At 39.8% G+C, this 26,085-nt stretch overlaps 1 protein-coding gene across 1 annotated transcript in view; it reads right to left on the bottom strand.

Moving 5' to 3' along the window:
- casz1 (castor zinc finger 1) overlaps nt 1-26,085 on the bottom strand; it is a 189,320-nt gene that overhangs the window by 81,302 nt on the left and 81,933 nt on the right. The window contains exon 4 of the mRNA XM_036008580.1: nt 14,825-14,872. The gene's annotated coding sequence lies outside the window, so the exon portion shown is untranslated. The remainder of the gene's footprint in view (nt 1-14,824; nt 14,873-26,085) is intronic.

The following is a 26,085-nucleotide window of genomic DNA, read 5'->3' as shown; positions in this document are numbered from 1 at the left end:
TCCTGTGTTCATAAAGCAACCTCTGGGTGGGGCAGTGGTCTTGAACGGAAGCAAGGAAGTTACCATCCAGGACACCAGGTAGGGCCTTAGGCCTTCAGTTCTGTGCTCGGCAGATGACGATTATGCATTTGATAATGAAATGGTCAGGAAGAACATACTGACTTAGCAGAGGCTTAAGGAGCATCTTACTCATATGTTTAAATCCCTCTGATGCATGCTGATGGGTAATAATCATGCAAGTCCAGTCTTACAAGCTGTTACTGAAGACACAAATTACCTCATTCAGAGTCAAAGGAGTTTAGTTGTGGAAAGTAAGGTTGGTAAACTATGAAATGGGGATTCTTGCAAATTTTTATTTTGGCTTCACAGGTCACCGTCGGTGAATATTGTATAGTTGTATCCTGGCTCTGTTTTACACAAAATGTGAGTGCAACTGAAACCAGGAATTATTGCTGGTAACGTTTAGTGGCGAGCACACTGCTAATAGGACAGCTCTGGGGTCTCAGGTCAGCCACCAGGTCCATTTCCCAGCCACCCCCTGCTCCTCACCAGTGGGCCACTAAAATAACAGCTCAGCACCCTCTGCAGACTACAAAGCTCAATCTGAAAAGACACCTGCTGCTGTTATTCACTTTAGCTCCCTTGGCAGTTCACTCTGTTTAAAGGACACCTAAAAGCGAAAGACTGACTGGGAAATGATGAATTATTTAAGTATGATGTCTAATTGTTTCAAGGCAGACATCTTGTTTCTGGAAGGTAAAGGCTTGGGGGGTGGGTGTGGGAGTGCATGTTGGGGGAGGAATCTTTATGAAGAGGTCTGTCTACTGTGTAATGTAGACAGTCTCGTACTTGAAGTGGCTGGGTAAATATGACCAAACTGAAACTTTAATCTGCTTTTTCCACACCCAAGCTGGCTGGGTATTAAAGATAATCTTTTTTGTGTGTCATATGGCGGGAGATATAGATGGAGTTAATTTTTTAGAGACAAATCTGATATTTGTCAACTGGTTGAAAAAAAAACAGGGGATTTTCTCCTAATCCTCCCTTGGATGTGAAGGCGCGTTAACAGCAAAATGCAGATGGTGTGCTGTGCGCGGAGAGTACCCAGCACTCAGCGCAGTGCATACGGAATGGCGCAGCTAGCCTCGCTAGGGCTCAACACAACCTGCAGATAGCGAATCCCCCCCCACCCACATTCAATTAACAAGTCACTTGTGAAAGCAGAGGCATTTTTGTTGTTCCAAAGCGCACACTTTGCAAAATACATTTCTTGGTTTCTTTTTACTTTTTGTTTCCTTGCTGACATAACATCCTTACTTCTAGGCTGTGTTCATCAAATATTCAGTTGCAACTCAATTCCAATAAGGAAAAGAAAACAAATTATAAATAAAATGGAGGCATAAATCTTTCAGGATCCTAATTCTAACTTTCCCTTGGAGTGTTTCTGTCTTTATTTTGTCACATTAAGCAGTTTTGCTTTCCGTTCCCACTGCTAGGCGTGGCTGATTTTACACTGGTGGAAAGAGCCCTTTATTCTTCTGCTCTCTTGTTTTGGAACACTGTGTATTTTGTGGTGTCACTTCTTTTATGCACAATTATCACTTGTGTAACTTCTGGTTTTGTTTTTATGAGAGACAGAACAATAAAACCTACTGTATGTGATGTTCTTTTTTTGGTTGCAGTGGGACTGCTGTAAGTCTGCACTTCACGCCGTCAAGTATAACTCCAGTATGACTACTGCCAGTCGCCACAGTAATGCAAAGCTGTCCTGACTGCTTTATCTTATCCAGTATTTTCTCTGGTCATTTTAGCACCAGAATGCAACATAGGCACAGCGCTTTGGATGCATTCCTAAACCGCTTTGTGGCTCTGCATTACATTTGACACTGCATTGATAGTCATCGGGTGGCCTTTCACAAACTTTCAGGTCAAATATATTTAGTTCCACTTCCTAGCTTCAAAGAGAATAAACAACTCAGAAAACCTACCTGAGAGGACCATATGGTGCATTCATTGAAATACAGCACAACGTATTATTGTGTAGATGGGCTTAAGGGTGTGTACTTCTAAACCAATTATTGAATATATAGCTACTAAGGTTGACAGTATGGGACAGAGCAGATTAATGTCAATAGGTGAGGGAAGACGCTGACAACTTAAAACCTACAATATGGGCAGAGGGACAAACCATAAGACCTCAACCTCCAGATAAACGGAACTTATTTGCCTTCACATACACTCTCACACTATCTCATATAGTCACTTTAATGTTTAGAACAATGGCTGTTTCTGCCCTTGCTATAGGTTCTATAACAAGGGACTACTCCAAAAAAACTGAAAAAATCTAACCAGAATCATGTATTTACTAGAACAGAAAATTTTTCACTCACAGATCAAAAGGAATTGTTCTCTATTAAAGACTACATGGTTACAAATACTTATGGAATATTATCAAACTGCAGTTTGTCCTTTTCAACATTTCAGAAAAAAGCAGTAAGGAAGAATCAAAATTGAAACGCAACAGGCGAGGAAGCTATATTAGTCCGCAGTGTGTGTATTTGTTCTGCACAAGCTGACTTCTATTGATTAGTCATACAATAGACAAAAGTTGACATTACATGCACTATGAAATTCAGCATTTTTCTAACCTTCAGCAATGCTTGTCATTCGCTTAGAAAATAAATATATAAATATACACCAGGAGGGAAAAAAATCACTAAAGCTCTTTTGCTGTAATTGGCTGAATAGCAAGAGCAGCAGAAAATTTACAGGCAGACAACAGTGTGAAGGGGACTCGGTCACAGTGCAAAACTAAGCTCTCAGCACCAGCAAGGGAGTAAGCAAGCCAGAGCAGCAAGCGTCTAGGTGCCTGTCTGGCATATCTTAACTAGCATGAGGCACTTGTGTCTCCCATAGCTTTGGCGGTAAGCTGCAGATCACAGTCCATTTTCTGGACAAGTTAAGTAAATAACCCAAGCAAGCATGCATAAGACAGTGACAGGGAAAGAGAAATCCCACAAAGTCACAGTGGTGACACTCTACTAAATCCAATCAAACTGAGGAGGGAGAGGGAGAGGGAGAGAGAGAAGGAGGGAGGAATATATCCTCTCTGCTGCCGGTGTGTGTCCAACAGCATTGATGCAATAACACCTCATTCAGTGTTTAGCCCTTCTCAAAGGACAGGCAGGGATAACACTTTAAACCCTGTGGCTTTATCTCCTGCAGATTTTCCATAAAATGCCAAGCCAGAGAGCCGGGGCCATGTGACTACCATGTAGGTCAGGACAGATGGGGGGTAGAAAGGTGTGGGAGGTGAAGGGAGAGAGACAGAGTGGGGGGAGGATGGGAGTTTTCTAATGGAACTGTTGAAAATAGCAAGCATTAACCAGATTAGATCAATTAAGATTCTGTCTGTATCTGTTGCTGAATAGAGCAAGACTGAAAATGAAAAGTAAAGACAGGGACACAGCTCCCGAAATACAAAATGGAAGGAAAGAAATGTTGCCCACTTTTTTTTAAATGTGAAGTTTTTGTGATGGAGCAAAGTTAAGGTACTGTATATCAATGTCCACCCAATTCTATATGTAATGCAGATCTGGAAATTGCTGCCAGATATTACAAATTCTGTACTGTATGTATATTTTGTTTTTCTAAGAACCTTGTATTGTGTTAATAATCATTTAATATTTGAAAAGAAGTGCAACAGAAGTGTAATGTGCTTAAGGTATTTATGCGTGGGCTTGGTAAACTAATGTCAAGACATGGGATATCCAAGTGTCAGTTAAGTAAATAAAACTTAAAAAAAAACTAGGCTGCATGCTAGGCTTGGGCAATCCCTAATATTTTCAAATCATCCAATCGTGGTGAGATTGCCGACATGCTTTAATTTTCATCAATGAAACTGGCTAAACCGGCTCGGCTCCTGAATGGTTGACGCGCTGACATGCTTCTGTGTTGATAGCGTCTTACTTTGGTAGATCGACGCAGTTATTTTTGTCTTCATTACAGCGGCTAATTATCCACTTTACATTTAAACCTAACATTACACTAGTTCACTCAAGCACTCATAGCGATCTCCTTTTAGCGACTTTCTCGCTAATCCCACAGTTGTTTACACGCTATTTGCTCTGTTAGCTATTTTAATAATAATAAAATAATACCAACCTGTAACGTTAGCTGCCGTTAGTCCCCAGTAACGTTAATCGGTGCAGGCTGACCTAATGTAGTTCCCAATACCCTGGCAGCAGCTGGGAAGGTTGGGAGGCTGGGTGACTCTCCGAAAGAAGCGCAGCCCATTAGGTGTCAGACCCATGGAAAAGACACGAAAAACTGCTTTGTAATTAACGTTAAGGATTAAAAATACATTTGTCACGCGTGCTGATTAATGGGACTCAGCAGGCGGACTTACCGCTCCACCAGAAAATAAACAGTAGGGCGCAGATTCTAGATATTATAGTTCTGATAGTAAGTTAGTTCAAATCACTTTAATATATATATAGGAAAAAACAATCGCCGATCATTCCTTCAATTGTCGATATATGATCTGATCGCCAAGTAACTAAGCAGTTTGAAGCTGTTTTGTGGTCAGCTGTGTTTTTAAGTTTAAGAAAGTCTTAATTAACTCAGAATATATAGCAACTTTCTCCTCCTTACAATAGTCAATAATTAGACAGCTTTGTGTAGCCAATGAACTGTAATTTAGATCCATAGGTTTTACAATGTATTATCTATGGGTAAAGTCTATCTCAGTCCAACCAGCCGGTGATAATGGAAATTAACAGTGATCATTGAACATAACTAGATATGTTATGTAACCTCTGCATTACGGTGGCCGACAGGGGCAAATGCACTGCAACTTAATGAAACACATGCAAATAGACAAAACACAAGACAATTAAGAAAACATCTTCATTAATTTGACAACACATGCGCAGCATTAAGCAAACGTGCTGCATATACACACAACACAACCAAATACAGAAACGATGCAAAAAGAAAAGCACACAGACCCCGAAAACAACAAGAGAGAGAGAGAGAGAGAGAGAGAGAGAGAGAGAGAGAGAGAGTTCAATCTCATAACGTGTGCACAGTTGGATCATAGACTGTAAATATTAAGTCTATGTTTGAGATATGTTTTCTCTCGTTTGGTGGGTGTGTCTCTAGTTCATTGCTCTTTCCCCGTAGGGTTGAAAATCAAGCTGTTCCACTTAGCGCTCCCCCTAGAGTCCTGGAGAACTTCCGTTGTGTAAACTTGATGCAACGTTTTTCTGGTGCATTTGTTTTCGGGGATTGTGTGCTTTTCATTTAGCACTGTTTCTGTATTTGCAGCACGTTTCTGTATTTGGTTGTGTTGTGTGTATATGCAGCACTTTTGCTTAATGCTGTGCATGTGTTGTCAAATTAATGAAGATGTTTTCTTAATTCGCTTGGGTTTTGTCTATTTTCATGTGTTTCATAAAGTTGCATTTTGTTTGCCCCTGTCGGCCACCGTACTCCATACCACTCAACCCAAGTTTCACGACTTTGCAAAACACCTGATTTACAATATAAAATGCATTCTTTTTGTGAACACAGTGTGTGGCTATGGAGGTGTGATAACCATTGCCTTGGAGAAAACAAAAGCTCTCGTGCATATGAAACCTACTTTGAGCAGGTAAATCGTGACCTTATAGTCCACAAATTCAATGCACTCCACATCTAGCCTCCAAATCTGGATTTCTATGAAAGCATTTTCTGGTGAACTGGTTGATCATTATCCATGACATTTTCAGTACAGAGATATGTCAATATTTTGAAGCTCAATGGGCTTGTATAATTGAACTAAGGGCCCTTAGTTTCCATATGCTGAGGGCACAGGTTCCCAGTGGAATACCAGTGACGCTTGATGGAATACAAAAGATGGACAGAATTAGGCTTTGTGCTGTTGACTGACCTTGACCTATTTGTTGACCCACATCCTCACTCAATCACATGATTCTATTTTGATCAATAAAACTTATGTGAATGTGCTAAAGAATTTACCCAAATAGTGACTGTGTCCTCTCTGAATGTCTACATTTGTATATTAGTCCTGAGCACCACTGGCTAGCTTTGTATAACTCAATCAAACTTAAAGAAACTATCTATGTGAAAACAGTATTGATCAAAGAATAGAGAATAGAAGATACTTTATTCATCCCCGCAGGGAAATTCGAGTGTCCAGCAGCTCACACATAAACACACATTTCCATACACAGCATAGCTCCCCATAATAGTACCCCATAAATAAATAAATACAATGTAAATGCATAGAGTTAAAAAACAGGATAAGAACAGCATAATTACAACGACTGCACACAGCCCAGTTCTTATCTGGTCTGGTATAGTTGGGGGGGGGGTGGGGGGGGGGGGAACAAAGGATCTCCTAAACCGTGCAGCAAGAGCAGTCACTCACTGTAACTGCTCCTCTGTCCAACCAGGACGTTGCATCTATCCATGCATACGAGCTTGTTTCAATTGATTTTTCCTCTGAGTTGAAAAATATAATGGAGTTGATATGAATTACAGGGTTTTTGGCTTCAGTTCATAGATATTGCAGATAATGCTTGCTGTTGCCAGTGAAACATGATAACTATTTTTGTCTGTTTTTCAACAATCAATTACTTTAATGCATTTATGCTACCGTTTACAGAGAAACACACAGTCTATAGAAGTCGACAAATACTGTAAGTAGGTGGTTTATAGCAGAAACAGACATCATATATGGTTCTAAGTGTTGATAATCAAAAGCATTTAATTCCATTGCAAATAAACTACACCTTAGCTTGCCACTGCAGAGCAAACAAAGCTGGCATAGTATGCTACATGCTGCATAGTATTTATTGGTGTCTAAATGCAGGTTATCCCTGTGATATAACATTTTGTTCTACAACATAGTATCATGTATGGTGGTCTTTTCTGAAATGATAAATAAATATACTATACGCTGTATATTATATATTTATATATATATATATAAATTGTTCAGCAAAAGTTGCAGCCCACATGTATCCCTCCAAACTATCCCAGTTGTCATGTTATGCTCAAAGATTTGCAGTCTCTAATTCCCAAGCTCAAGGCTGATCAGTGTTATTCTAGTGACACTTCCCCTAAGCCTCCTGACATTAAGCATTTATAAGACAGGTATGAGTATTACAATGGTCTTGCAACATAAACTACTTTTTATGCCATGTTTAAATAAAATAGCTACAGCAACATATTAAACTCAATAGGCCAATAGGCTACCTCCTGCCTTGTTAACAGGCTATTATTGTACTGTTATCCTTGGAGTGTCTTCTGTAGGTTTTAGGCTTGGGGCCTTAATATTATTGATGTAGCGAAGGTGCAATGTTATATAATGCTTGTTTAAATTTATTTCCCTGCTCAAATCTCCATTAATATCATCCTGGGCCAGTGAGACAGATAACAATAAACCAATATGAGCGGACTTGTGCTAAATAATTCTTAAGCAAAGACTCTTAAGAAAACAGGGAAAATCAACTTACACCTCCCCCCACACCAAAACAGGCAATTGTAAAGCAGGTAAAGAGATTAAAGTGCGTGTCGTGGTAAATCGAGGGCTTACCTTGCCACTAAAGCATTTCTATCCTGACCACTCAACTTAAAACTATCTACAGTTAAGACTTACATTTACCTTAGTTATAAGGTACCAAGTTATATTCCATTAATGCAATATTCTCATTTTGCTGCGCTGCCACATCTCACAAACCTTTTTTTTCTGTAACAATATGATATTGTGAAGTAGGGGCAGGACTATATAACTATATAAACACTATGCTTCTTCCTGCTCATTCTCAAACGTATACTTTGTGTTCTTTAGTGAAATCGAATTGATTTTTGTCTTTTATCTTTGTGTTTTTATCTGGTTTTGTTTTTCCTCTTTTCTTTACAACATACTGTTTGTTTGAGATAAATAAGAAATCAAATCAAATAAGTTACAATAATGAACTGCAACTCAAATAAGCATTCACTTTCGTTTATGCTGTTACTACTTTGGTCGCAATTTGATTGACATACTGCAGAAAAAACATGGTGTGGTGACTCCATTTTTTATATTTTTGTGTTCAAAAGCTACACAATATCTGCAGTATTGTTAGGTCACCAACACATCAAAGTTTTTCACTTACCCAGTGAAATACCTCAACATCTTCTGGATGGATTGCCATGAAATTGCCCCCCTCAGAAAGAATTGAAATAACTTTGGTGACCCCCTGACCTTTTATCTTGCGCCATCAACAGGTCAAAACTTTAATTTGTCCAATACTAGTTTATGACCAAATACCTGCAAAACTATTAACATTCCCAACAGCTTTAGCTGAACTTAGTGTTTAATGCAAATTTGCATTAGTGTTAGTTAGTGTTACCCCACTAAACTACCTTTTTTTTTAAAAAGATTTTTTTGGGGCTTTTTATGGCCTTTAATTAACAAGATAGCTTGAAGACAAGAAAGGGGAGAGACGGGGAAACGACATGCAGCAAAGGGCCGTGGGTTGGATTTAAACCCGGGCTGCTGCCAAGGACCTACATGGGGCACATGCGCTACTGGGTGAGCTAGAGGTCGCCCCACCTTCTCTCATTTTTAGGAATAGTAAAGTAACATTTATCCCAAGGTTGACCGCATTTGAGGTGCTTGTTACTTTCTACACATGAAACTGCCCAGCAGTTGTGCTTGCAGCTTGGCTATTCACCTCAGTGTACACAACTGTCAGGGTTCACAGGTGAGAGCATGGTGAGGGACCACATTATTGTCACTACACTAATGACTTCTAGTGGTTGGTTGAGGCAATTGGGATCTTGAATGTACAGCATGTGCATTGCATCCTCCCAGTTAAGCTCTTTGCTGTCTGGTGCAAACAAGCAACAGAATAGCATCATCAGCAAAAAGCAGAGATGCAATCTGTCATCACCAAACACAACCGCCACTAATCTAAATCAAAAAAAAAAAAATGGACAAAAACAGACACAGATCTTATTTGGTAGTACAATGGCCAGATGGCAAGTAGGATGGCATGGCCACATATTTCCACCGTTGCCCCCACATGACACGCTCTTGAATCTGATGTTTGACTCTCAGCTAGAGCCTCCATTCCAGCACATTGGTATTTGCTTTCTCAGGGAGGATAAACAGTGTGATACCCAATTAATAAAACATACCCTTAAGTTTCAATATTTAAAAAAGCACCACCACAACATCTTAAGGAAAATCTCATCCACCCCTGTTGCCTTGCCACTGCACAGAAATTTCCCTATATCAGTGACCACTGCCAGAGAGATAGGCAATGGTTTCCCTTAAGGTTTTCAGGTTTGCATCCTTCACAGAGGGTATTTTTCATGAGCAGGAGTTCCTTAAAGTTCTTTTCAAGATCAGCATTGCATCTGAGCACAGCCTGGGTAAGGCCTCACCTCCCTTTCCTGTCTGAGAGTTTTCCAAAATATCTTTGAAGCCAACTAAAAAGTCCCTCTCCATGACACCCCCAGACTTCTTCAACACCCCAGTTTTGTTGCTTTCACAACCACAGATGCTACAGGCCGCTGTGGCTCAGGAGGCAAAGCGGGTTGACCTTTAATCATAAGGTTGCCGCAATTTGGCAGTTTAATCCCTGGCTCCTCCTGTCCGCGTGTTGAAGTGTTATTGAGCAAGACACTGAACCCCAAGTTGCTCCTGATGGGCAGGCTAGCGCCTTGCATGGCAGCTCAGCAATGTATGAATGTGTGTGTGAATGAGAGGCAAATTGTAATGCGCTTTGTTCAATAAGGTAGAAAGGCGCTATATAAATGCAGTCCATTTATCATTTATAGTCCTCTCGGCTTGTAATAACGTCCTGCTGAATCATAGGGATCTTCAAAACAAGTAGACGAAAACTCCTACAACGCTTAACCGGGGACTTGTGACTATCCCAGCACCGCCTGGCACCTCTCACTCACCTCTGACTATAGTACTGCTAGCTTTGGCCACATGGCGATAACCCAAGGATGCAGACAAGCACAGGTGATTGTATTATAATGCATGGTCATTGCTCACGCTGGATAACTCTGCGCCAAAGCATACCACCATATGACCAAAGTGTGTAAATCTATCCATATCCCCTTATTATGATGTATTCATTTTGATGTCTTATACAATTTGGGGCACTTTTTATGATAAATTATGGATCATGTATTGTGATGCAATTAAGTAATTTTGCAATACATTATTATGTTTTAAAAAGGCAGCAAAGCCATGAAAAATAATTGCAACTATTAAAAGAACTCATTGGGTAAATATGTAATTAGAGCTCAGGCTCTTAGAAATATTTTAATAACATACAAAAATGGCTCAGATAAACAAGAATTCTTCAAGAATTTAAGCTGTCAGATATCCAGCTGCTCATTACTTATCATGGATTCATTTTTCACATCAAAATATGAAAAACTAAATTTTAAGATCATGTATGTGCTTGTGTAACAATCTTTTACAGGTCTGTCATTTTCATCATAACAAGACAATCACGGAAACTTTTAACACCATTTCCTAACATACAGCATACATTAAAAGCAACTCTTCTGACATCTGTATTACTTATTTACATACTTCACTTATTGACAAAGTTTCTTAAAGCTCAACAGTCTTCCCCTATCCAGGTCTTTGGACTGAAAATCATATGATGCTCCATCTTTCAAAGATGTACTTTTCCTAAAGCATTGTTGATTGCCCTGTGTCCATTACTTGGAAGGATTATGATAATATTCCACATTGTGCTCGGCGTGATGCACAGGAAATTCAATACTCAAAAGGTTAATGCAATCAATTAGGATGACAAAGGAGTAAAGTAAAACCCTCCTGCTCGTGGAAAAAAGAGACAGGAGAAGAGAGGGGGAGAAAAGGTATTGAAAGCTTGAATGGATCCACAGAGAGAAAAGAGGCACTTGAAACGACAGAAAAATGGCATTTATTCAACGTGTCTCGTCCAAGACCAAGTAAATGAAACACACACAAAGTGTACACACAAAAATAGAAAAATAGCTCATAGATAGTGAACTGCATGACTTAGCACTCAACCAGTTGTAATTGAACAATAAAAGAGCAATATTTTAGTTTGAAGGTAATCAGATACCTAAGCAAAGGAAAAAGTGCCCAGTACTAGAGGCTTAAACATCGATTCATAATGCTCATAATGTTCTACAGACTTTTCCATCGTTCTGAGTCAAGTTTTGTCTCAGCACTCCATTCCCATGTGCATTGTTGCATGGGCTGAATATTAACAGCACGACAATTGTGTATAGGAGAGATATCTTTTGTTATTTAGATAGATGTTACAATGCTATACAACACAAAGGAGTCTCATCACTGCAGATAAATGGATAAACTTGGATGGCGGTATTGAGCTCTACAACCATTGTAATAATCCATATTACCTTTTCAGGCTCAGTCTGTCAAAATGGTGATGTATTAATCACATTTCAGCAATCCTCCGTGGCTAATGATAATGTTATGAGAGTCTGGGTGGCAATATTTCGCTAATGTCTGCAACGCCTATTTTCTGCCGATAAGTTGTGCAAGGAGAAAAGCCTAAAACCTTGTAATCCACTTAGGTAAGGCAGTAGACTTACCTACTTCTGCAAACACAACCTCATAAATCTTCTGCACCTTCACATTCTTAAAGACTGCCGAGCTTGAAAAAAAAAACAGCAGATCCTTCATCCCACTTTGTTTGTACCAAATGAAGACATGTTTCACATTTCAAACCATTGCACAAGTCAAAGAATGGTGCATGCACAGGCCCAAACAGATACTCATTATATATCCTTAAGTCTCAGTCACACTTGCAGGAGCAAATAACCTCAAAATACATAAACTCAGTACAGTCTCTAACTTAATATAATTTATTACAAATCTTCAGCAAGTAAGCTATTTGACATGTTGTTCCTATGTGGAGTAATATAAACTAGGAAAAAAGCAACATTTAAGGATTAGACTTCTGCCAAGCACTTTAAACTACAGCCTTTTTATTCTACATCTCCCAACTTCCATTCAGTTCTACAATGGACAAATAAAGAGGTATAAGGACAACAAGCACAAAAGCTGGGGTTAGGCGGTAACCAGGGCTTTATGTTTTGACCATAAGAATTCCACTTTTTTCAGGGGCACAACTGCTGTAATTTGACCTACATCACATTTTTCTGTTTGGGCATTTTTCGGGTCCAGCAGCCACGTCACAGAAACAATAGACCAAAATGGGCTTTGAAGTCAGCCCTGAATGAAAACGGCGGGGCTGACACATGAAATGCCCTCACAGCTGGGCTGCCCCCAGTCAAAAGAAAAACAAATACTTTGAATGAGAGGGGGACACGCCGCTCCTGTCTGAGCTTCCTAAGGCCCTGAGCCACCACCGGGAGGTGGGCTTTCACGATATGCCCGTAATGATGGATGGATTGGGAGGAAAGTCTATTCACATGGAGATGTTACATCATAAATATTTACACAGGGCTGCCGTTTCCATGTAGCCTTTGCTTGTTTTGACACACTCGAAATATTTAAAGGACAAAAAGTGTAGGAGAGAAAAGTGCGGAAAATGAGAAGGTTGCTTTTCATTTTTGTTATTATACTATACTGGGTGATAATATAATACTAAATTAGGTTTCATGGGTTGCTGCTCTTCTTTCTCAGTGAGACAAAGTATCTCTCCTACAGTGATATGTGGGCTTTATTTACCTTTATCCATGACTGAATGAACTCCTGTTTATTAGAGAATCATTGCCCTCCTACACACAAAGCCTGAAAAGCCAACAAAACACTAAACAAAGTGAGTCTAAATTTCAATTACATATCATTATCAAACCCATATCTTTGTTTTCCATGACTAACTACAAGTAGAAAATAACCTTAACAGAGCCATGAACTACAAAACACATATTGTACACTAATTTAGAGCAAGGCATCCCATTACTTAAAAATCTGCATGATCTTTCACTGAGACCAAAGAGAGGTAAAAGGGAGACACCATTGTTGTTGGTAAGCAGCCCTACAAATTTCTGCTCAGCGAGCTCAATTAAAAGCCTTGAAATCCCCTGAGATTCTCCCTGAAACCAATGAAAACAAATTTGGCAGTTTAATTTTCTTCCCACTGTCTAAGAGAGGGACTCCGCTCTGGGAGCGCTCTCTGGCCTAAGTCTGTGGGAGCCAAAAGGAGAGGGGGGATGTCATGCCAGCCCAGTGTTAGAGCCAGTTGGACTTTATGATTAGTTGCATTAACATATATCAAAAGCCAATTAAACTAACTGTACTCTGTTATGTTGTTATGTGGTCAAACAAGGGGATACTTAAGTTAGTATACGTCTGCAATACAGTTGACTCATACTTAACTTTGCTTCCAAAGCAACCTGTTAAAAGATGCCTTTGTGTGCGCGTATGTCCACCCATGCATCTGTCTCTGGGGAACTTATGAGGGGAGATGGGGATGCACTGAATCTGATCTGCAGCGCTCATCCTCCTGTTGCTGTTAGTTATTGTATCTATGTGGAAATCTGTGGATAGTGTCATCATCATGTTGTAAGGATGTACACTGGGCATGTATCTGGAGCGCTGATTGATGCAAGGAGTGTGTCTGTGTCTAGTGTGTGAGTGACACCACCAGAAACAAAGGAGTGTGGTGTAGCCCTCCGCCTCAATTCACAGCCATGCCACCCCCCGGTGATAGTGAGGGTCTCTGGCTTGACATGAGACAGCCCACGGTGTCACTTCTGAATGTTTGGATCCCTCTTGACTAGGAGGCCAGGGGCAAGGGCTGTTGTATGCATCCTCGTGACAGACTCCCACATCAGCATTGTGCTCATACCAGCTAACATCATTAGCACAGAAGGTTTCATCTCAGGGAGAGGAAAAAAAGCAACCCAGTTTCTTCAAGTCACAAGTCATTAGCGTCCTCTCGAGAGTCAAATTGTACAGAGGCAGATTTTTTTATCAGCAACAAAAGGGTTTTATACTCTTGTTAATTTGGTGGATGTCATCTGTACTTAGATGTCTGTGTCTAATGTCTGTTACAGTAATAAATGCCATATACTGGAAAAATTATATTATTTTGTCAAGATGACAATTTGGGATGTTGCCACAACATCATCTAGACATAAAGCAGGCATAAAAGAATATCAAGTTATAATTAACGGAACAGCGTAACAAGATAGATAACAGAATATGGAATATGGCTTTTTGGCACATTTATACGAAACTATGGTGTTAAAATACAGGTTTCATTACTGCCACTGAAAAGCATATATAATTCTAGCTGATTATTTTCCAGTTCTGTGTTCATTAACATATTATTGTATTTTAAGTACTGCAAAGCACTGCTCAACAGCTGTTTATGTCAGGAAACTGACAAAATGGCAGTTCATATATGTCAAAAACACCGTATTGCTCTTGTAGTTGGGAGTCATTGCAGCTTGGCAGGGTTTTTAAAACAGTGTTACGGGTGCATTTTACACTGTATAGATCCCTCATAGCAAGAGAAAGAGACAGACGGGGGGAGAGAGAGAGAGAGAGAGAGAGAGAGAGAGAGAGAGAGAGAGAGAGAGATAGAAGCCCTCTTTGGAAAACAGATACATCAGTGTGCCTGCATAGTGTACGACATTGCTGTGAGTTAATCAGTTGGAAAATAAAACGGTGGGATTCTAATAAGTCATTTGTCAATTTTTACAACCCCCAGACACATTGATCCATGGGGATTAATGAAGATGCCTGATATTGTTGTAGATATGAACAGGGGAGATGGTGGGGACAGTAATCAGTCATGTTGGGGATTTGTCCTACCTCGTTTTCTCTTCCTGGGGAGTCACGCCATACAGGGGCTCACTTCATCTGGGAAGGAGAGCAAAAGAGAATCATTAAAGACCCAGACACTGATTATTCCGATGTATATGCATGCACATACATGTTCTTGAGAAATCCATACATTTACCCAACTCATCTAATCTACAGTGGTTGACATAATGTAGCTAGCTTCCAGATGATGCAAAAGGAAAATGTGTTCACTTTTGTTCACTCCTGTCCTTTTGATATACAGCATAAAGGTCCACAGATACCGAGGCCCCACATCACAGCTGGGGGAAAGGAGTTAGCGACTGAGGGAGGGGCAACAGGGAAGCTATAGTTTGTAAAGCCCATTGAAGCATGGGGAGCAGTCATAGAGTACAGTCAACTATGTCTGTGCCTATTTCAGCAGTGTGCCAGTAATAATTTACTAACAGACAGTAATCCTGAAATCCGACTGAAAATAAGTACTTCTTAGCTGGGAGTGACTCGACACAGACTTGGAGAATAAAACATAAAAAAATAATTTTCCCATGAAACCTCAGTAGCAAAATGATATGACATGGTGAAAACAATTTCTGGATCAAACACTGCTGCTTAGATAAAGAACATAACTGAAGGGTCAAAGTAGGTAATGGGAGAGAATACATAATGCTGGTTCCTTATTCATACTGTGCTAAAATCTTATACATTGCTGAACTATAAAGTTGATGAATACAACTGTATGCCTTTCTCCTATATGCAGAAAAGAGCAGTGTCTTATATGACATCCATTAACCCAGACACAATGTTACATCAGGACAGAAACTGACTTTGGCAGAACCAGTTGAGTCACTCTTAAATCCTCTCAAAAGTTTCCTAACCTTGAGAGCCCATGCATCCCCGAAAAAGTAATAATAATTCTAACCTGATCTTCCTACTTATTTTATATCTCCCCTCAGCAACCTAACTTCTTCTCGGCAACAGTGCAGTTATTAATTCATGAGGCACTAATTAGTTCTTTGTTTAATTTTGTGTTAAACAGACTGACCGGAATGATAACGACTCGCGCTGTAGCGCTTCGGTCCCATGCCACTCCTGTTTGCTACAACAAGGGAGCATCGTGCGACTAGCATGATGAACCCAATTCCCTTCTAAGTTGCACTTCATTAAGTCAAAATGTGACAAGGAGCTTAGAGGAAGAACTGGCAGATCTGATCATACATAACAATGCAGGCCCAGTAAGTTTAGGGGGGGTGGCGGGTGCCGGTGCGGAAGCTGGGGTGGGGGGTAGTGGATTCCAGCATGCATGTTGATAATTTTCTATTTTTAACCCTTGGGGGCCGTCTTTCATTTTCCTTTAATTGTTTTTGTTCAGAGCTGCAGTGTCCTCTTTTTAAATTGCAGCTCCTATCAACTCCCCTGATCAACCCCCTGTGCAACATTGCAGGCAGACAAGTAAACAACAGGGTTGCCCTTTTCCATGATGTAGTGCAGATGCTCCAGTAAAATCGGTGACACTTTCATCACTGCCCATACACAGATATATTTGTGCACCCACTCAAAAGGAATGGTTGCAAGATATGTCAGAGGTGCAGCGGTTACAAACAAAATGAACTCGAAAAGTAATGTTTTTGGCCCTGTAAGTTGAAAAACCTGCTGAGTAAAAGCAAAGGAACATGCACATGCTTATTCATGATGTAAGAATGTGTCAAGATGGTTCCATCTGCCCATATTTAACATACCTTCTTGTAAATGTTTTTGTTGAGTATGTATCGCAAAGATTGTTTGTTTTCTATAGAGCTGGTGAGAAGTTTTCAACCTGGAGGCTTTGCATTAATTGTCCCCAAAAAGTTCAGTGCTGTCTAAGTAACCCCTACCTACATACTCATGTATGACATGACAGCATATGCTTTCAACTGACACAATACCTGAATCTCAAGAGAAGCCCTGCACACAGTAGGTATACCCCTCAATAAACTACAATCATTGACTTTGTACATGTGGCAGATAGCACTTTCGTTTGCAAACTGGGGGATTTTCGTTTTGTTTCCACTGCAAATCACCAGATGACAAGCTCCGGTAAGATGTTTAGCCTCTCCAAGTATCTTCCCACTGGCTGAAGATATGATAAAATCAAAAAGCAGACAAGTAATTACACTGTATAATAGGCAAGATTGGCATTTTCAAAATCATTTTCATGTGGATGGAAATGACATTGCATAGACTATTCTGTATTCACTGGTGCAGATAAATAAACAAGGCATGAAGAAGAAGGGGGGCATACAGAACGCACAGTACAATGGCAAGCAGGTCAGTAATTAGAAACTCTGTTTGCACAGTAATAATTTTAATATATTCATCAGGAAACAGAGCATGCCTGGCATGATAAAATTCCATCAAGGAACATATCCTGACTGCCTTAACCTTTTAAACAGGCTGGCAGCACATTGTTGAGAACCTAAAAGAACACAATAAATAAATAAATAAATACATAGAAGTTATAATAAGATGCAGCTACATCTATCCCTAGGTTTTGGAATTTCAGTATTACCAGATGTCATTATAGTATGACAGGGATATGCAACCTCTTTCTAATGCTTACATTTAAAAAGTATCAGTACCTGCAGCTAAATGTGCTTCTGGAGCTTTTGACCTCCTTTATCCAAGTGTGAACTGGCTAAAACCCTGAACACTGAATCACGTTCAGCTCTGATTGCTTGAGTGTAAAGAGCAACACATGTGTGTAACCTTGTTTGTTATTGAAGGTGGCAGTGATGATGCTATGGAAATTATTGCAAATTGCTTAAAGGACTACTGACATGCAAAAACTTTGACCTCACAGTGCCATATCCCAAAGACAGAAGAATGCGTAATTGGTAGAGGAATTCAAGGTGGAGCACAAAGGTAATCACAACACAACATTTTTACAGACGTGAAAATAGCTCAAAGGCATTCATGTGTAAAATATATGGCTGCATGCACGCATGCATATTTTAATACGATAAACACTGTTAATGCAAACCAGACCTGCATACAGTAAAGTTCTTTTAAACTTAAAGTTAGTTAACAAGTTAAACTGATACGTCGCACCATAGAGTCTCATTTAGTACGAGTCTCATTTAGTACGAATTTAAATAACAGGAACACATAAACATGCACTCAACTGAACAGAAATGGTTAAAATAATAATCCTCTTTGCTGTAATGACTGCCAATCTATTGTCTAATTGTCTATTGTCTTCCTGGTTTCATTTCCCACACATAACTTGAGAAACTTACAAGTTTACGTGACCTCATTCTACATGAAACAACCTCTAATTACATGAAGTGGAAACCGCTACAAGAATACACTTCTCACTAAATAAGTCTGTACTTTGAGCCTTCAAGTCTGTGTTTGTTTCTGAGTTTTGAACACAATGCAGAGTAAGAAACTGACCATTTACTCATGCATATTTGACAGCACCTAGTAGGCCCCTTTTTGTGCTGTCACTTCTGGCTCCTATTCTCCCTTTCCCCTAGGAGAGGACAGAGTTGGGGGCTTGAGGGCAGCTACCTCCACAGTCCCGCTGTCCCCTCCTCGCCTAATTTTTGTTGTCCAGCCCTTTGAAACCTCAGTCTCATGCAGAACCAAAGAATGGTGATCCATGTGCAACAAGTGCCGGTGCCATGGAAACCCCCGTTTTCCCCCCAAAATATTCCTTTTTATCCCTTTTGAAGACCTGTCACCGGGCAGAGCAGGCATCACACGACCCCAGGCCAAGCCATGACAAAGCCTATTTTCTGCCTGCTTCTTGATTGATTAAAAAAGACTTTTTAGTAAAACCATGTTAAAGGACACAAAAAGTGACACACAGAAGAAAGAGCCCTTGGGGATGGCCCAATCAGACGGGTTCCCCAGTATTATCGCACAGAAAAAGGAACAATATCATAATAGTGGAATAAAGGAAGGGTCAGAATAAGCATGAAACTAGACAACAATGGTGATTACGATAACGATAGAAAAAGTTTGGGATTTGGTTGGTAGGTTACATCAAACTACACCAACTATAATTGTGTTCATTTACATGGAGGGTGTGATTTTCCCCAAACTGCAGTTTTAGTTCAGACATATGACTGTAAAACTTTAAGACCAGACAACTGTGCCTCTGGATATTTTATAAGTTATTAAAAAATGTTGTGAACTTAAACATACGGACTTCCTTTCTAATTAAAGGAATACTTCACCCCTAAAATGATCATTTGCATATGAATTACTCCCCCGTTTATGTTTTTTTTCCCGCATGCCTCCACAGTGAACGAAAAATCCCAAAACAAAGAGAAAATTCTTGATGAATTCAAGGAACAGGGGGCTGCGCTAACAGCAAAACTATTTAAAAACATTTGTTTACAAACTCATGACGAGTACACAGTGAGTAGCGCGCCTGTGCAAGCGTGAGACTATTGCAGAAGTTTTTAAATAGGAAGTTTTTAGCAAAATGCATGTGTTTGCGAAGTACTGAAGCATTCTTTGTTCACCGTTAAGGCATGCGAGAAAAACAATGTTTTTTATTTAGGAATTTTAGGTAACTCGTAGGGGTGTGCGATTTGACAATTTTAGATTTAACGATTACAATGTCTCCACGATCTGCCTTTACAGAGAGATCGCTATATCATGCTACAGCGCAAATTCTATTAGCAGGTTCCCCTGCATTCGGCACAGCACCGCTGCTAAATGATTAGCACCACGGCAAAATACAAATCTCCCCAAAACGCAATAAATTCGCTATCTCTACCTTAATCAGCCAGAGTCGGGGACTAGCAATCATTATAGATCAACCCCCCCCCCCATTGCCACGGTTTAGCAGTCTGTAATTGTTCGTTTTTGTTCGAAAGCTTGTGTTTCACGGAGTGCGGGAGCGAGTGGAGGAGAGACAGACAGGTGAGATGAAGATAATGTTGTCGGAAGCCTACAGGTTACAGGGCTCGGAAGTGAACTACACGTTAACATGCTGACGGTGTTTTCAGCTGTGCTAGACCAGAGAATATTCCGTTAAAACAGATCGGTGTGCTGTTTTGCCTTCATTGTTCCCTGTTAAGTTTGCTGGAAGTTATGTAATGTAACCCTGGTGCGCTGAGTCAGCACTGCGCCGGTATTCATTGGGCTCCGTTTAAAAAAAATAGCCTTTTAGATGCTACATCATTTATCAGCAGTTGGTCATATTGTAACTTAGGAGGCAATTTGGCTTTGTGTGCTCTGATTAATTTGGCATGCAGTTACCACACCAGTTTTAATTTTGCTTTAATGAGAACTCAACTCCTGGCATTCGCTCACCACTGTTTTGGAAGAAGGAAATAACGGGAGTAACAGTAGTGCATTACAGTGGATCGAATCATGTGGATTTCGAAAAGTAATGATGAATATTTGAAAAAGCAACTGATAAGTATTTAAAAGAAACTTTATAGTGTTACATTTGAGAATGGAATTTAAGGTTATGTTTGTTTACCTTTTAGTGCTATATTTTCTTAAATAGGACAATGTGTTTGTACTGTTTTGAAAAACTAAGATGAAAAAGAATTGTGATAAGATCATGGATCGATCTGGATTATTACAAATGCTTTTTGCATTAGGTTCCTGCCACACTTGGGAGAAAAAAATATACATGCAGTGTTGTTGTTATGTTGTTGTGTGTGGCTCATGTGTGATATGGGTTCAATATTCTTTGCATTGGACATTTTACTCCTCCAGTTGACCTAAGTGACAGACCATTTAAAACAGCGAGAGACTAGCTCAGCTACTCTGCACAGCACCAAAGGGAGACCACATTATTAATTTATCTCAAAAGCACAGGTCGATATGAGAAGCCTATTGCTTACATGTTTTCTTTTTGTTGGCAGTTTGTAAGTCATATACAGTGGCTTTAAATATCTGGCCTTTTTTCTGTGATTTGATAGTTGAACCGGGGATGTCAAACTAGATAGAAATGAGTAGTGTTAGGTGAAAATTGTTGTTATTGTAAAACCGGAGATACTTTCAGCAGTATTAAAGAAATTAAGCTGCTTCTGTCTCTTTGTTTCTGTGTAGAGATGTGAAGGAGATATTTACCAAGACGATAGGGAGGGGTGGGGGTGTAGAAAGGAGAGAGGCATTAGAAGCGTCCACACATAAGTAATTAGTATTCCAGATCCTGATGGTTCGAAACACAAAAAGGCCTCACCAAATCCCCACGGCAGAGGTGTCAGACGGAAAATGACGAAAATCTGCTCCTTGACAGGGAGTCATTTATATTTTAGCTTCGTTCCATTATCTTAACGAATCCATCATCAGCCAATGCAATATTAACAGCAGAAAATCAACTCATTAGATCCAGGGGGATTTAATCAAGATTGCAATCATGTATGCGGTTCCTGGAGAGTTGGCTTCTTCTTCTTTTTTTCTTTTTGGTCCTTTCCACGTAATTGCCGCATCTCAGATCTTAATAAATTATTCTCGATCTGAGATTGATGCCTTTTTTTCATTGCCTCTCACGCCATGCACTCACTGTCTCCAACTATAATATTTACCATAAACATTATTATGTCATGGGCACACAGTTTAAAATGGCCTTTAGCCAACTCGCAGAAGTAATTGGCTTCTCCATTTCTCTCGTTTCCTTGCTAATTGCCCAGGGATATTGCTAACAGTTCCCTCAGAAAGAAAGAAAAGGCCTCTTTTGCACAAGCTGGGATATGTTGCTAGGATTTTTCAACCTTTATTTGGGGATGTAGAAAGAATTTCCTGTGTTTGATATTGCTTAACAAGACATGCAAGCAAATGAAAGAACATTCCACTTTTGATATGTAAAACTTTATGTGAAACGCCGGCATCTGAGAAAAACTAGAAAGAGCTCAAATTTCAGGTGGAGATACTTTAGTCTTGTTTCTCACAAAAACGCTTAGCAGAAAAGGAGCTGCACTAGATAGATAACTGCCAGAAATACATCATTTTCAAATCTAAGTCTGTCTGGATGTTTTATCAGGCAAGAGAACAAAGGCTCTGCCCTTCCCCTTACTGTGTACATTTACTTGTGTATGCATTACTACAGATACTTAACATTTATTAGTACTAATACATTTATTAGTAACACTTAATTTGCTAAAGAACTAAAACACAGGGACACATGGAAAGTGCACACAACATCTGTAAACAAAATTAACACTGTTTAAATATTAAGAAGGATACCAAAAGTCTAAACTCTATATTACATGACAGGTCTGAGGGACAAAACAAGTCATCAGCTTGCACACTGCTCCTCAACATGTACATATCTTTCCAAATCATACATTTTAGATTTCATAAGGAAAAACCTAATGTATATTATATTTTTGTATAGACTTTTGGATTATACAAAAAATACTAAGAAAGATAATGTTGAAATGCATTAGAGATTAACAGGGACTAGCTGCTGGCCATTAGCTGTATCATAAATTGCAATTAGCAGCAAACTGTCCTTAGACCACGTAGAAACTTTGATTCAAACAGAACGACCAGATAATTCATCCTTCCAGACAACCATACAGCTAGCAAATAAAAAAATCACAAATCTACAACTGTTGTTCGTTTTCTTATATGAAATGGTCATGAAATCAATGTTTTGTGAACATTACCATGTCTTTTAACCAGAAAACCAACAATCTCATCATATCTCAGCAAACAGCTCGGAGCTATTTCATTATCAGTGAAAAAGAGACATAGTGCACACCATGTGTCCCTAAATTATCAGTTTCATTTCTGATTTGGAGATTCTGCATGGGAAAATGTAACCTTAACTGTAAAAAGTCAGTGGGACTATCATCACATTACACAGTGGTGTAATCATGTGTTGTATCTGGTCATTGGGAGACAATAGTAGCTGTTTTTTTTAAAATACAGGCTAAATGTAGCAGAGGATAGACAAGCACACACGTGGTGCCTTCTTTCCACAAACGAATCAATGGAGCAGGGGAAATATGGTGAAAACTTAAAACGCAATCGCCAACTTTGTAGTCTAAAACATAATCACAAAAATAAATGTATTCATTGTCATTTATGTGAAAAGTGTCTAGTTATTTTGTGTGCAACTCTTTTTATTGAACACAGTATGTTCACCATTCTCTGCACCTATCTCTCATTTGTGTGGCAACGGGGTTTCTTCCCCTCACAGACTGGATTAACTCCTAACATGTTCAACATGATCCAAAAGTGTAAAAACTGTCAAAGAGACCTTTAATCTGCCTATGGAACAAAGCCTTTTGTACAAGGACTAACCTGACCTTGTCACTGCGAGTTTAACTTGCTGTCTGTTAGGCAATATAAAGCCCTAGTCAGCCCTTCTCCTCCACTCCCTCCCTTTAAGTCTTCTTCCCTTCCTTACTGCCTCGGCCTCTCTCTTTCTCCCTATGCACAGAATTGGGAGTGTGTAGCTACAGCACCAAATGTTGTGTTAATCCCTGTTTCTCTGAGATGGCCAATAGTAAATCTGAGTCCTCTGTAAACCAATCTCAGAGTTTTTTTATCTTGATTTATTAGATTACGAGTCCCGGGTCCCTGAGCCCATGCTACACATACTAATCCTAATCGGAATAGACAAGTATTAGCCCAGTTCAAGGGGAGCTAAACAGCAGCGGTGGCCAACTTTCAGTAAGAGGGAAACTACAAGCTTATAAGCTTGATGGGGCTTTTTTATCCGTTTTCCTTTTTTCTCCACTTACATTAGTAGAATGAGTGTGTAATTAAATACATAAATCCTGACACACAAACCCTCAAAAGGCCTTAAACCACTGAACCCCATCCAGTTTGGCTTTCTTTTCCCTGCACAATGAAGTTACTGAGCCAAGCCCAATCATTTGTATTTTTCTCAGATTTTTAACAGTGAGCTAGGCAAACATGAAAGTCCCACTGAAAACAACTGCAAGAATTAATTTTACATCTCAGTGAATTCAAGGCAATGTTGTCAAATTATAAGCAACAGAGCTACGTAACTAATTTCCCTTGGTCCAGAGACTGGTAAAAAAAGAAGTAATAAATCACTTTTCAACTGTGATAATAAATCGCATATAATTAGAAAGGTGTCTCTACTCTGTTTGCCTTCTGTGGGCAAACAGAGGCCACCAAATCGTCAGAACTGGTCACATTATTGTTACTAAACCTTAAACCAAAATGAAAGGATAGTCTCCAGCATATTGTAAATTGCTGGTCTCACACCGCTTTTAACCAATCCAGCCATTGCGGATAGTAACTGGGTTAGGCTGGATGGAGTCCATGTGACACATGAGGCCAGGGCTGGGGAACATTAAGAAGTGTCTGCTTGTACACTAATGCTGGTGGCAGCTGTTAGTCTGCCAAAAACTGCAGCAGCAGCAGCAAGGATATCCTGAAATACTATTGAAAACCGCTAAACCTCCTTCTCGCTGATGTAAAGCTATACAGCTGCTCGGCGCCAGCACAATCACTGATCAATCTGGGAAAGTTAAAAATGGAGCCAGGTTTGTGGACTAAATCTGTTGCTTTTTAAGCTTGGAAGGTCAAACTGGTGATTTCAAAAGGGATGTTAAGGTTTAACAATACAGACGGTTTTTGCTGTATTTAAGAAAGTTTGTACAGCAGCCATGGCAGACGTAGCATATGCTTTTTGTATTTGTGTACTGTAAACGTGTATGGCTGGTCATGTATTTCCCTCCCTGCATGAGTACATGTAGATTTTTCAAGGCATCACCACAGCGGAGAGGTTGCCCCTGCCCACTGCCCTCGGGGGTGACAGGGGAGTTAAGGGAGATGTGACAGCCATGTCTGCTCCCTGTATGTGTTTGTTTGCCCCTGAAAATGAGACACCGGTTTCACTCCAGCCCCCTGGGCATGTTTAGCTCTGCCTCCACCACATCGCCTTCATCTGATACAAAGTGGAAGTCCACACAATAATAATATGCATCTACGCTGGTGGGGTGAAAGTAGATACATATACACTTCAGAGAAGGAAAAAAGTGATTGATTAATCCCTATACTTTTCAGTTTCAAACATACACCATAGATTTAAGAGATTGAAGAATGATTTTTCTACATTTGTTACTTGGTACTACAAATCATAATACAATAAATGGTGTCAGAACAACACAGCATATTTTATAGTAATGTCATCATAAAAAGCCTAATACAGCGTGTAAGGTGTTATGTGATGGAAAAAAAAAACTATGATCCAGTGCTTTTGTATGCCAAATAAAAGTGAGGAATGGATTTCCTTTGCTCTTGTGTTTTGTCCTTAGACCTAAGTGTCACCAAGTGTACTTTGCAAGGAATATTAATTTCCTTAGGAAGGCCTCGTCAGCCTTGTGACCCAATCCATATCCATTCTGTCCTGTCTGCCCTCCCTAGTCCCTGCCTCTTTTCTGTAAGTGGCAGATATTTCACCTGCCTATCAGTTTCCCTTTAAACGTGCTGGTATATGCAGTAAAGGCGCCCATATAGGGTCACTGACTGTCCTCTACGAGGCCCTCTTTGAAGTTACTATCTTGCTGGCTCTACTACCCCCCCCTCCCTCCTTCTATCACTCAAATTACAGTGTGTAGAGGTCGCTGGAAGAAATGGGTTGAACAGAGCTGATTAACTTTGATCTAGTTTTACATATTATTGGGATGGAAAAAGCACATGTCTTTGGTGGCTCATGACTTAAAAAGCAAACCATAAATTTAGGCCTCCCTAATTTATATTTACAACAGGGAAATAGTACCCTTCTTTAATTTTTCTTTAGTGCCTGGAACAGAGCCTGGAAGATGTTCGGCAATGTAGTGTATGCTCGACTGAAGAGCAAACTGTATTTGCAGGAGTACGTTTGTGTATGCAGCCCACAGCAAAATCCAGTTTACCACCAAATAATGGGAATCAGATAATTTCCATGCAGATATGTGCAACGAGAGGGAAAGCAGCTGCTTCTATGTGAGGAAGGTAGGAGGAGGTTAAAAGGAGTCAATGGAGGCTAAAGAGGCAGCAGGTCTACTGATGACAGAAAGAGTGGCCAGGGACTGCAGTTCAGGACTTCTGGAAACCACATCAAACAGACTATGGAGCATTGCCAAGACGAACACACAACTGTTGCAAAAAAAGGAGGGTGATAGAGAAAGAGATGGAGACAAATGGGAAAAAAGAAAGGTTTAGTAACAAAATAAAAATGTATGTTACAGGATCAGAGGAAAATAAAGATAGAAATTCTGGAGCATTTTGGTTTACTGATAGAGAATGACCAAAAGGACAAGAGAAAACTGGTGTTGCTTACAGGAAAAATCCATTAATCA

The sequence above is a fragment of the Sander lucioperca genome, chromosome 12 (assembly GCF_008315115.2).
Source record: "Sander lucioperca isolate FBNREF2018 chromosome 12, SLUC_FBN_1.2, whole genome shotgun sequence".
NCBI lineage: Eukaryota > Metazoa > Chordata > Actinopteri > Perciformes > Percidae > Sander > Sander lucioperca.
The sequence above is the reverse complement of the archived record's forward strand: the minus strand, read 5'-3'. Positions and strand labels throughout refer to the sequence as shown.